Below are 10,781 nucleotides of genomic sequence, written 5' to 3'. Positions count from 1 at the left end.
AGGGAGGCTCCCATGCTACCCCAGGGATCCTCTGCAGACCAGGGAAGCAGGATGTGCCTCGATTCCTGCTATGGGCAGCCTGCCAGCACGAGAACTTTATTGACACAAACTCTGCAGACCCATCAGGTGGCGAAGGTGGCGGTGGCTGCATATGGAGAAGGAGGTTGCGTGTCTGGGGCCCAACTGCCTCAGGCAAGGCTGCCATCCCCACGCATGAAATGATTTGCTTCTGGGAGGGGGGCGAAGCGTGAGTCATGAGCAAAGCACACCTTGGCCTTGCCCCTCCCTCCCTCCCTCCCCTGATGCTCTGCCCCTACCCCACCCCAAGGAGCCCTTTATATGCCTGCTCTGCTAGCCTGGAAGGAGGCTGATTTCTTGAGCAGCACCATGAAGGCCAAGCTCCTCGTCCTGCTCGCGGTGATCCTGCTGGGGACGATCTCAGCTGAAGATGGTGAGTGCAGATTGCCCGAAGGGGTGCAAGAGGCCTGGGGGGGGAGGGGAGGAGGGAGGGAACAGGAATCTTGGATGAAGCTGCAAGAGCTCCTTTGCTAACAAAGGGGAACCTTCATAGCTCAGGATTGAACTGGGGGGTCCCTGGTGCTCTCTGGGCTGGGCTGTTTTCTTGCAGATGTTTCATGACCCAACTAGGGAACATCTTCAGTGTTGCCTGAGGATGATGATGTTACTTAGTTTGGGTAAGGAAACATCTGCAAGAATCTCTAAGCCCTTGAAAAGCCCCTGGATCTGGGGGAGCCTGCTGCCAGCGATGAATGAAGGCCGGGGGTGGGGAGCTCCCCACCCGTGTCTGGGCACACTTGTTCCAGCACAGTCAACGCCTCCATCCCATTCAGTCTGTGGGTTCTGGGAGTTGCAGTCCCCAGAACATCTGGAGGACATCTGACAGAGAAAGGTGATGGAGAGAGCCAGGTCACTGAAGTGCATGGCAGAGGTCCCACCGGCTCTGGGTGCAGGGAGGGAGGCAGGGAGATTCCCAGTCTGGCATGAGTGACCTAGTCTGGGGAAGGGAGGCGGGTTTCCTGTGCTAGACCCACAGCCAGCCCCCTTTGGATGCCACGTTGCTGCAGCAGGGGGGCTCTGCAGGACATGATCAGAGGACAAGATGGTCCTAAGGAGGAGATTGAAGCTCCAGCTGTTTCTCAGGTGGACCTCCGATCACATCTTCATGGCCATCATCTTGACCTCTTTGACCAGAGCTTCTGCCCTGCCATGAGACCTGGGGAATGGCCTGAAGGACAGAGTGGGGGAAAGAGTTACAGTGGTTGGCCAAAAGCAAGAGGAGACTTGGGCTGCCCCATGCCACTTAGTCAGGGCCACCTTCTCCTGGGCAGAGTTTTCCATCACTCAGGTGAGGAGCATCTGTCCCTGAGATCTTGAAATCTTGGCTCTTCTTGGCTGCTTGTTGGTGAGGCTTCTGCGTGTCCTCTTCTTCCTCTCCATCTCGGTCCTATTCCTGCTCCTCTAAGGAGATTGTTGCACCAAAGGGCACATTGGAAGCCACCTGAGAACTGTAAAATTGAGAATGGGGGCAGCTTCAGAGGGATCTTTCTCTGCTTGGTCCTTTCCAGGCCACCTTGGACCAAACCCTCATCCTTTCCATCCCTGGTGGCCAACAGTCCCAGTCAGAACTAGAGTCCCAGAAAGGACCACGTTGGTGGCTTCAGGGCAAGCATGCACACAATTTCCATGTGGAATCTGGAGCAGTCTTTGTACCCATCACCTGCTCTTCTGATCCTTTTAACCAGCAGTCTCGGGGACTGGATTCTGGTGATCTACCACCATAGCCAGTCAAACCTCCGGGATCAACCTTCCACAGTTGCTCAGACAGAAGTAGAGTAGCTGGAGGTCCTTCAGCTTCCAGGATTCATCCGGTCACCAGCAGATAAACCAGAGGGAGGAGTGGCAAGGTGTGGAATGGCTTGGACTGGATGAGGCTCAGCTGGGCTGAGGTCCGTCTTGGCCACAGTCAGAAGCCCTCCTGCAGAAAGGAGTTAGTCAGCCAAGACAAGGAAACTGGACTGCCTCTGTATTAAATGTTGATAATATGAGTATTCTTGTTGGGCATCTCATAGTTTCTACATTCTATCCTACTAAAAATTAGGATTCAGACTCTGTATTTTCAAACTTCTGGGGGGCGAAATCGAGTTGGCGGGCACCAGTGGGATTTAAGCCCACTCCAGACAGAGAAGGCGCTGGGCACCATGGGTTCTGGAGCTCTAGAGAGAGGCTTCCTGCAGTATCCAGTCCAAACAGAGTGATGGATGGGGCCTCCCTGAGTCTCTCCTGTAGCTGGTTTGGGTCTCTGGGTCCTCTTGAAGGAGGCTTCGGTGGCTTGTGGGAAGAAGGACTGTGATTCTTGCTTGCTTTGAAAGCAAAGGTGCACCATGAGTCTGTCCCCTCCTTTTGTCCTCAGTGACCCCCCACCCACCCACCCCCCGGCCGGCTCAGGAATGTGGTGGGACAGGAGCAGGAGGAGGGGGGCAGGGAGTGAAGGGGGGAAGCGGTCACCAGGTTCTTGTAAACATTAACTGTTGCCAGGGCAACAAACCTTGAGTCACTCCCTGCCAGGCCCAGGCTTGGTTTGCTTGCTCCAGGACTGAGCTCCGGACCCCCTGCAGACCCCGCCCATCCTTGCAGGAAGAGTCAGCAGTCATTGGAATCATAGAATCCTAGGGCTGGAAGGGACCTTGTAGGTCATCTAGTCCAACCCTTTGCCCAAGGCAAGAGACCTTATTCCATCCTAGCCAAACGGTTGTCCAAGCTACTTCTGGAAACCTCCAGTGTTGGAGCACCCATGACTTCTGAAGGCAAGATGTTCCGCTGATTGTCAGGAAATTCCTCCTCCATTCCAGGTTGCTTCTCCCCTTGATTAGTTCCCATCCGTTGTTGCTTCTTCTCCTGCCTTCAGGGGCTTTGGAGAATAGATGGACCCCCTCTTCTTTGGGGCAGCCCCTCAGATGTTGGAAAACTGCTATCGTGTCACCCCTAATTCTCTTCATTAGGCTAGACATACCTTATTCCCAGCTGGTGGTTGGTTTCTGAACGTTTCATTACCAGCCTAGGTTAACATCTTCAGTGGAATTTAAGGGGAAATCCCCCCAATCTTAGCCCCCGTTGCTCCAGCGTGCTTAATCCATTCCCTCCCATCTGGCTACCGGGAGGTCCTTGGTGCTCTCAGAGCTTGTTGGCTTTGACCCTCACCAGACATGACCAACCCCTCCCAAGGCCCAAGGCCCTCACCTGACGTGACCCTCCCATCCCAGGACCTACTGACCACACGAGGCCCTTATAAGGAGAAGAACACCAACACTGACCCCTTCTAAACTCCACTGAAGACGTCACCTAGCCTGGTAACAAAACGGGCAGAAACCCACCCACACAAGCTTGGAGGGAGACCCTCCACCCGTCATCCTCCACCCGAGCTACAGATACTCACCACCATCGCATACCCAGTTCCCTCCACCGTTCATCGTACGGCTTAGCCTCCAGACCCCTGATTGTCTTTGCTGCTCTTCTCCACGCTCGTTCTCATTGTGCTATGCTTCAATGTGGCATCTGGACGTTAGGAGCTGTTTGGGGCTTTGCCACTGATTCCCACTGCTTGCAGACGGGCAAGTAAATTTACTACGGCTGGAGTTTTCCCTCTGTCCTGCCACTTCAGTTCTCTTTTTAGCTTTTGTTGAAGGATTTCCAGATGGGCTGAAGCCAGGGGTGAAATCCAGCAGGTTCTGACAGGTTCTGGAGAACCGGTAGTGGAAATTTTGAGCAGTTCGGAGAACCGGCAAATGCCACCTCTGGCTGGCCTTAGAGTGAGGTGGGAATGAGGATTGTGCAATATCCTTCCCCCAGGAGTGGGGAGGGAATGGGGATTTTGCAGTATCCTTCCCCTGTCACACCCACCAAGCCACACCAAGCCCACCAAGCCACTCCCACAGAACCGATAGTAAAAAAATTGGGGTTTCAACACTGGCTGAAGCTGTCAGTCTGTGTCAGCAAAGCCAAGGATCCTGGGTACCTAAAGCCTGGCACACTTCCCAAGAGCGGGGAAGTGGGGGTTTTGTGGCACAGGAGCTGCAGCCTCAAACCTCTGGATGGCGGAGTCAGCCCCACTGAATTCAGCGGGATTTACACTTAGGAGACTGGAAGGCAGCTTGCTCCCCATTGCACTCCAGGGTCCAAACCCCTCCAGGCTGCCTCCTGGTCATCGTTCACCCCTCCTCCCCCTTTTTCCATATGCAAATGGTTTTGTTACTGTTGTTTATAAAGCACCCACTAAATCTGGGGGGGGGGAGGGGGGGGTTTCTTTCACAAGAAAATTATTTTCATTGGATTCTTTTCATTTGATTTGGCTTGCGTTATTGGGTGGATGGCTGTATGGATGGGTGCATGGATGAACAGACAGACAGACATGCAATACGTCAGTTTGAGGGATGACTGTAGACTTTCAGAATTCTGGGGAGCCAGAATGAGTCCAAACCCTCATTTTTCCATAGCCACCAAAATCGGGCAGGGATCAGAAGCTCTTCGCTTTGGGTCAAGAAGATAAATAAACACAAGATGGATTCTCTTCCGGCAGGAGAAACTTTTGTTCCTACAGGTAGTGATCCACTTATGACCATTCATTTAGCCCCTGTTCGGACGTCTGAGGGCACTGAAAAAAATGGACTTCAGACTTCAGAATCTTCAGACTCCTGACCAGCAGCCCCCCCGATCAAAACTGAGTCGCCTGGCAACCGCCATTGATTAAGGATGCTTGTGGCATCCCGGGTTCGTAATTTTCTCTGTGTGTAAAACAAAGAAAGTCAGTGAGGGATGTCAGACACAAATAACAACTCCATGCGATTCACTTGACAACCGCAGTTACAAAACGGTCATAAATATGGGCGTGACTCACTTAACAACCAGAGCACTTAGCAATGGACATTCCAGCCTTAATTATAGTTGTAAGTCTAGAACTACCTGTGCTGGGCAAGAATGCACACATTGTGCAAACTCAGTCTCTGGATAGAGATGTCCTTTCACACTCAAGGCTGAGATCTGGGTTGGAGGGTGTCCAGGCCAGGCAGGGATCTGGTGCTAGTGAGGCCCTCACTTTGCCAGCCACTCTATTCATTCATTCATTCATTCAATCAATCAATCAATCAGAATAGAGCTGGAAGGGACCCTGGAGGTCTTCTAGTCCAACCCACCCACCCACCTCCCCCAAGCAGAAGACCCTATAACCGTGATGGCGAACCTATGGCACGAGTGCCACAGGTGGCACACGGAGCCATATCAGTGAGCACACAAGTGTTGCTGTAGCTCAGCTCCAGCACGCATGTGTGCGCTGGCCAGCTGATTTTTGGGCCTTTCGGTCCCACTGGAAGTTGGGAAATGGGCTGTTTTCAGCTGCCGGAGGGCCTCCGCAGTGGTGGGGAAGGCTGTTTTCGCCCTCCCCAGGCTCCTAGAAAGCCTCTGGAGCCTGGGGAGGGTGAAAAACAGGCCTAACCAGGCCCACCGAGCCATCACGTGCTAAAAGCACACGCGCAGGGGTGGGGCGCATTGAATTATGGGTGTGGGCACACACGTGGGTGACCTCCCTGCGCTCCCCCGCTTTTGGCACGCAACAGCAAAAAGGCTTGCCATCACTGCCCTATAACATCCCAGACAAATGGTTGTCCAATCTCTTCTTAAAAGCCTCCAGTTTGGAGCCCCCACCTTAGAGGGAAGCCCTTCCACTGTTTAATTTTTCTCACTGTCAGAAAATTCCTCCTTAGTTCCAGGTAGCTTCTCTCCTTGGTTAGTTTCCATCTGTTGCCTTCCGGTCCTTCGGAAAATAAGTTGACCCCCTCCCTCTTCTCTTGGGAAGCCCCTGAGATATCGGAACACTGCTCTCATGTCCCCCCCGTTCCCCCCACCAGTCCTTCTTTTCTCTAGACTGGCCACACCCAGTTCCTTATATGGTAATTCTGTCTTCAGAATTTTAATTTTGAACCTGGGAGCTGGGAAGAAGACAGTGAGTTGTGAGTTCCCCAAAAGCTAGATTAATATCTCCAGGGCAGAGTGACCGGAAGCCCATCTGTCAAGAGTGAAGTTCGGCCCAGGAAGTTCTTGGCTTGCTTTGCCAATCGCTTTCTCCTTCCAAAGGTTGAGGAAAGCACAAGAGAATCGACTGACCTTGACTAGATCCTGATAAAGCAGATTGAATTAAGGAAGTGAATCGTCAGAGGAATGTGCCTCGTCACGCCGGAGGGTTTGCTGATGTTAAAGGATCATAAATCTGGTGCCAAGATGTGTAAGATCACGTTAGAAATGAAAGACACGGAAGAAACAGAATTTTATGAGGTGTGGGATAAGTGGTATACGTGGTTAGAACAGAGAAACAAAAATGTATAGAAATAAATGTAAATAACTGTAAGAGACACATGACACAGTACTGTTAAAAAAATGTTTTGTAAATTGGAAAAATGGAAAGTATTTTTTTTAAAAAAATGGATCATAAATCTGAACATAAGTTTCTTGGCTTGGAAACAAAGGAGGTTTTCAGAAGCTCAGAGCAAGGACAAGAGAGCCAGTGGGGAAAAGGATACAGAAGAACAGAGTTGGAAGGGACCTTGGAGGTCTTCTAGTCCAACCCCTTTCTCAGGCAGGAGACCCTAGACCTGGGGTGTCCAACCTTGGAACTTTAAGACTTGTGGACTTCAATTCTGGGAATAGAAGTCCACAAGCCTTAAAGTGGTCAGGTTTAGAGATTCCTCTATTAAGTTCAAAAGAAAAGAAAATCAGTAAACAGCTGCACCCTGAAGAAGTCTAAATCTACCCGAAATTAGCAAGACCGGCTCAGCTGTTTGGGCTGAGGAGAAGCCCCAGCCCAAGAGGAAATGTGTCCCAAGAGGAAATTGTGAAAACAGGATGATGGCTGGGGCAGGACTGAAGTTTGAGAAGGAGAGAAACAAGACCAGAAATATTTAGGTCTTGATAGAAAAGAACATTTGCAGCTCAGGATTGACCTGTGGGGTCCTTGGTGCTCTCTGAGTTTGGTGGTTTTCTTGCAGATGTTTCCTTACCCATATACAAAAATGTTAGAAGGGAGTGGAGCTTGTGGAGACGTTTCATTACCCAACTAGGGAATGTCATCAGTGCTAGAAGAGAGTGGGGAGGGGAGGGGGAGGAGGACTGTGGGGACGTTGGTGCTCTCTAAGCTTGGTGGTTTTCTTGCATAACTTTCATTACCAAACTAGTAACATGACCATGCTGATGATACCTTGTTTGGAAATGTCTGCAAGAAAACCACCAAGCTCAGAGAGAGTTGGGAGTTTAAGTCTCTTGAGAGGGCCAAATTGCTTTCTCAGGTCCAGAAAGATCATGGATGACACGGCAGGATTTTTACGGGTTATCTCCGAATCTGGGAGAAGTGTCCAAGAACTGGAGGAGCCATTGCTCCTCCTTTAAGTTGGGCGGAGGAGGAATCTCAGACCAGTTAGCCTGGCACTGATATGTGCCAAGCGTGTGCAGACGAGGTCATAAAGAGACAGATGGGCAATCAGTTTGAAAGCCCTAGAAGCACAGATTGTGAAGAATAAATCTTGGTAGATCATCTTATCTTCTTCGTCGATCTGATAACTTCCTTAATTATACTCCGGCAGCGCTATAAACAGAATAGATGTTGATATCAGAAAAAGAATTCACCAAGTAATCATACTCAAAATGCGCTCAGCAGGGGTTCCTTATCCAGGGCTGCTTAGGCACAAAGAGAAGCCCTGGGATTTACAGATTAACAGATTAACTGAGTTGGAAGGGACTTTGGAGATCATCTAGTCCAACCCCCCAGCCTAAGCAGGAGACCCTACACCATTTCTGACAGATGGCAGTCCAGGCTCTTCTTGAAAGTCTCAAGTGATGAAGCTCCCACAACTTCTGAAGGCAACTTCTGTTCCATGGGTTGATTGCTCTCACTATCAGAAAATTCCTCCTTATTTCCAGGTTGAATCTCTCCTGGTTCAGTTTCCATCCATCGTTCCTTGTCTGGCCCTCAAAGGTGCTTTGGAAAATAGATTGACCCCCCCTCCTTTCTGGGGCAGCCCCTCAAATACTGGAAGGCTTCTATCAGTCTTTGCCTTCAGAAGTTGTGGGAGCTTCATCACTGGAGACTTTCAAGAAGAGACTGGACTGACATTGGTCAGAAACTGTGTAAGGTCTCCTGCTTGGGTGGGGGGTTGGACTAGATGACCTATAAGGTCCCTTCCAACTCTGTTCATCTGTTACAAACCTGTCAGACCCTTTCAGTGAGCGACAGAGGTGGGGAGACGGGCAGCGATCAAGCCAAGGCCGGAGAATGCAGGAGCAGGGCACCCACCCAGGGCGGCCAAAGGAGGCAAGGCGGTGCCAGTGCCATGAAGGGTCTGCTTTGTTTTATCTGCAAGGTGGCACAATTGGGTTATGTGCAGCCACAAAGCAGGCGGAGCTTAGATCGTGCGGTCGCCTTCCTGACTCAGCCGGGGAGATCTGCCGGATGAAGACTCCGTCCTCTCGAGGGAGCTTCGGTCTGCAGCCTCCGGGACCCGCCCCTTTCTGCCCAGCCCCCCTGACAGCCCCCCCCCCGTCCCCCCGTCCCCAGGGCCCAGACTGTGCTGGGTGAGTTGCGTAAATGAGCTTCTGCCAGGGCAGGGCAGGGAGATCTTCAAACAAAGCGGCTGTGGGCACATTCACATCTTGCCACATTGTTGACTCCGGGGCTGCCAAGCGACCTCTCGCACACCCGCAGGAGTGGCCAAACCCATCAGCCACAGCAAGCGGAGGGGAAGCCGCAAAATCACTCGGGAGCCAGGGAGGATCAGCCCCACGTAAATTGCACCCCCCCCCCATTGGCTTTCGATCAGCCTGGCTGGGCTGGTGCATGTCTGCTTCTCTGTGGGGGCTTCCCAGAGTAACATGCAGGGGGTCTCCCCCCTTGCCCCCCCCCCCAGAATCACGGAAAAGGGTACTTGGGGTTAAATCCTGCTTTCCCACCAAACAGAGCACAATGTGAAAAGTATTACGAAGTAGAAAAAGTAACACCAAGTAAGGCAGTCCTTGAGTTACGACTTACAATTGAGCCCAAAATTTCCATAGCTAAGTGAGACAGTTCTTAAGTGAGTTTTGCCCCATGTTAGCGACGGTTTCTTGCCACGGTTGTTAAGGTGAATCACCGCAGTTGATAAGTTAGTGAAACGGTTGTTAAGTGAATCTGGCTTCCCTGTTGACTCTGTATGTCAGGAGGTCGCAAAAGGGGATCATGCGACCCCGGGGACTCTGCGACCGTCATAAATACGAGTCAGTTGCCAAGTGTCTGAATTTTGATCACATGACTGCAGGGGATGCTACAATGGTCGTAACTCTGAAAAACGGTCATAACTCACTTTTTTCAGTGCCTTTTTTCAGTAACTTTGAACGGTCCCTAAATGAACCTGTATAGCAAATACAAAGTCCTTGACTTATGATTGCAATTGTGACTGGAACTTCTGTTGCTAAGCAATGAGGTTGCTGAGTTCCTCCCTATTTTATAATATTTTATGACATCAGGTGTTTTTTTTTTAATGAATCCCGCTTCCTCCACTGATTTTGCTGGGAAAGTCTCAAATGGCCATCATCACGTGACCTCTGGACGTTGCATCTGTCATAAAAACACTCAGGTGACCGCAGGGATTCTGTGACAGCCGTCAATGCAAGGGCCAGCCGCTGTTGTTAGTTGCAAAGTTGTGTCCGACCCATCGCAACTAACAATGGACCATGTTCCTCCAGGCCTTCCTGTCCTCTACCATCCTCTGGAGTCCATTGAAGCTCATGCTGACTGCTTCAGTGACTCCATCCAGCCACCTCCTTCTCTGCCATCCCCTTCTTCTTTTGCCCTCCATTGTTCCCAGCATTCCGCTCTTCTCCAGGGAGTCCTTCCTTCTCATTAATTAGGTGGCCAAAGTATTTCAGTTTCCTCTTCAGGATCTGGCCTTCTAAAAAGCGGTCAGGGTTGATCTCCTCTGGGACTGACCGGTTGGATGGCCTTGCAGTCCAAGGGACTCGCAGGAGTCTTCTCCAGCACCAGAGTTCAAAGGCCTCCATTCTTTGGCACCAGCCATAGGTCACTTTATTCAGTGCCATCATACCTTGGAGTGGCCGCTAAACAAGCACAATAAGTCGAGGACTACCTATACGATAAAATAATAATGCACCTTCAAAGATAAAATAATGTACAATGAAAAAGGCATGTATTTTAAAAGATGCCACGTCTGAAAGCTCAGGAGGCTGGTCAGCTGCAGTTCTGCCAATGAGTCCTGTCTTTAGACAGGCCTCTCTTGCTACCCAAGAGGGTGCCCAGCCCAGATCACCCGGCCGGGACTGCTGGTGGGCAGCCACTGGAGGAATCCACCCAGAAAGATCACGGGATCACAGTCCTAGGCTGCATTCACAGAGGGATAGAATTAAGACCACGTGAAGTGTTAGTTCCACTTTATAAGGCCTTGGTAAGTACTGTGTCCAGTTTTGGTCACCACAATGTAATGTCACAGTTGAGACTCTGGAAAGAGTGCAGAGAAGAGCCACAACGATGATTAGGGGGCTGGAGGTTAAAACGTATGAAGAAGATTGCAGGAATTGGGGATGTGGAATTTAATGAAGAGAATGATAAGGGGAGACGGGATAGCAGTCTTCCAATATTTGAGGGGCTGCCACAGAGAGGAGGGGGTCAACCTGTTCTCCAAAGCACCAGGAGGCAGCACAAGAAGCAACGGATGGAAACCAACCAAGGAGAG

The sequence above is a fragment of the Pantherophis guttatus genome, chromosome 3, assembly GCF_059756535.1.
Source record: "Pantherophis guttatus breed Tessera chromosome 3, ASM5975653v1, whole genome shotgun sequence".
Classification (NCBI taxonomy): domain Eukaryota; kingdom Metazoa; phylum Chordata; class Lepidosauria; order Squamata; family Colubridae; genus Pantherophis; species Pantherophis guttatus.
This window is presented reverse-complemented; position numbering follows the sequence as displayed.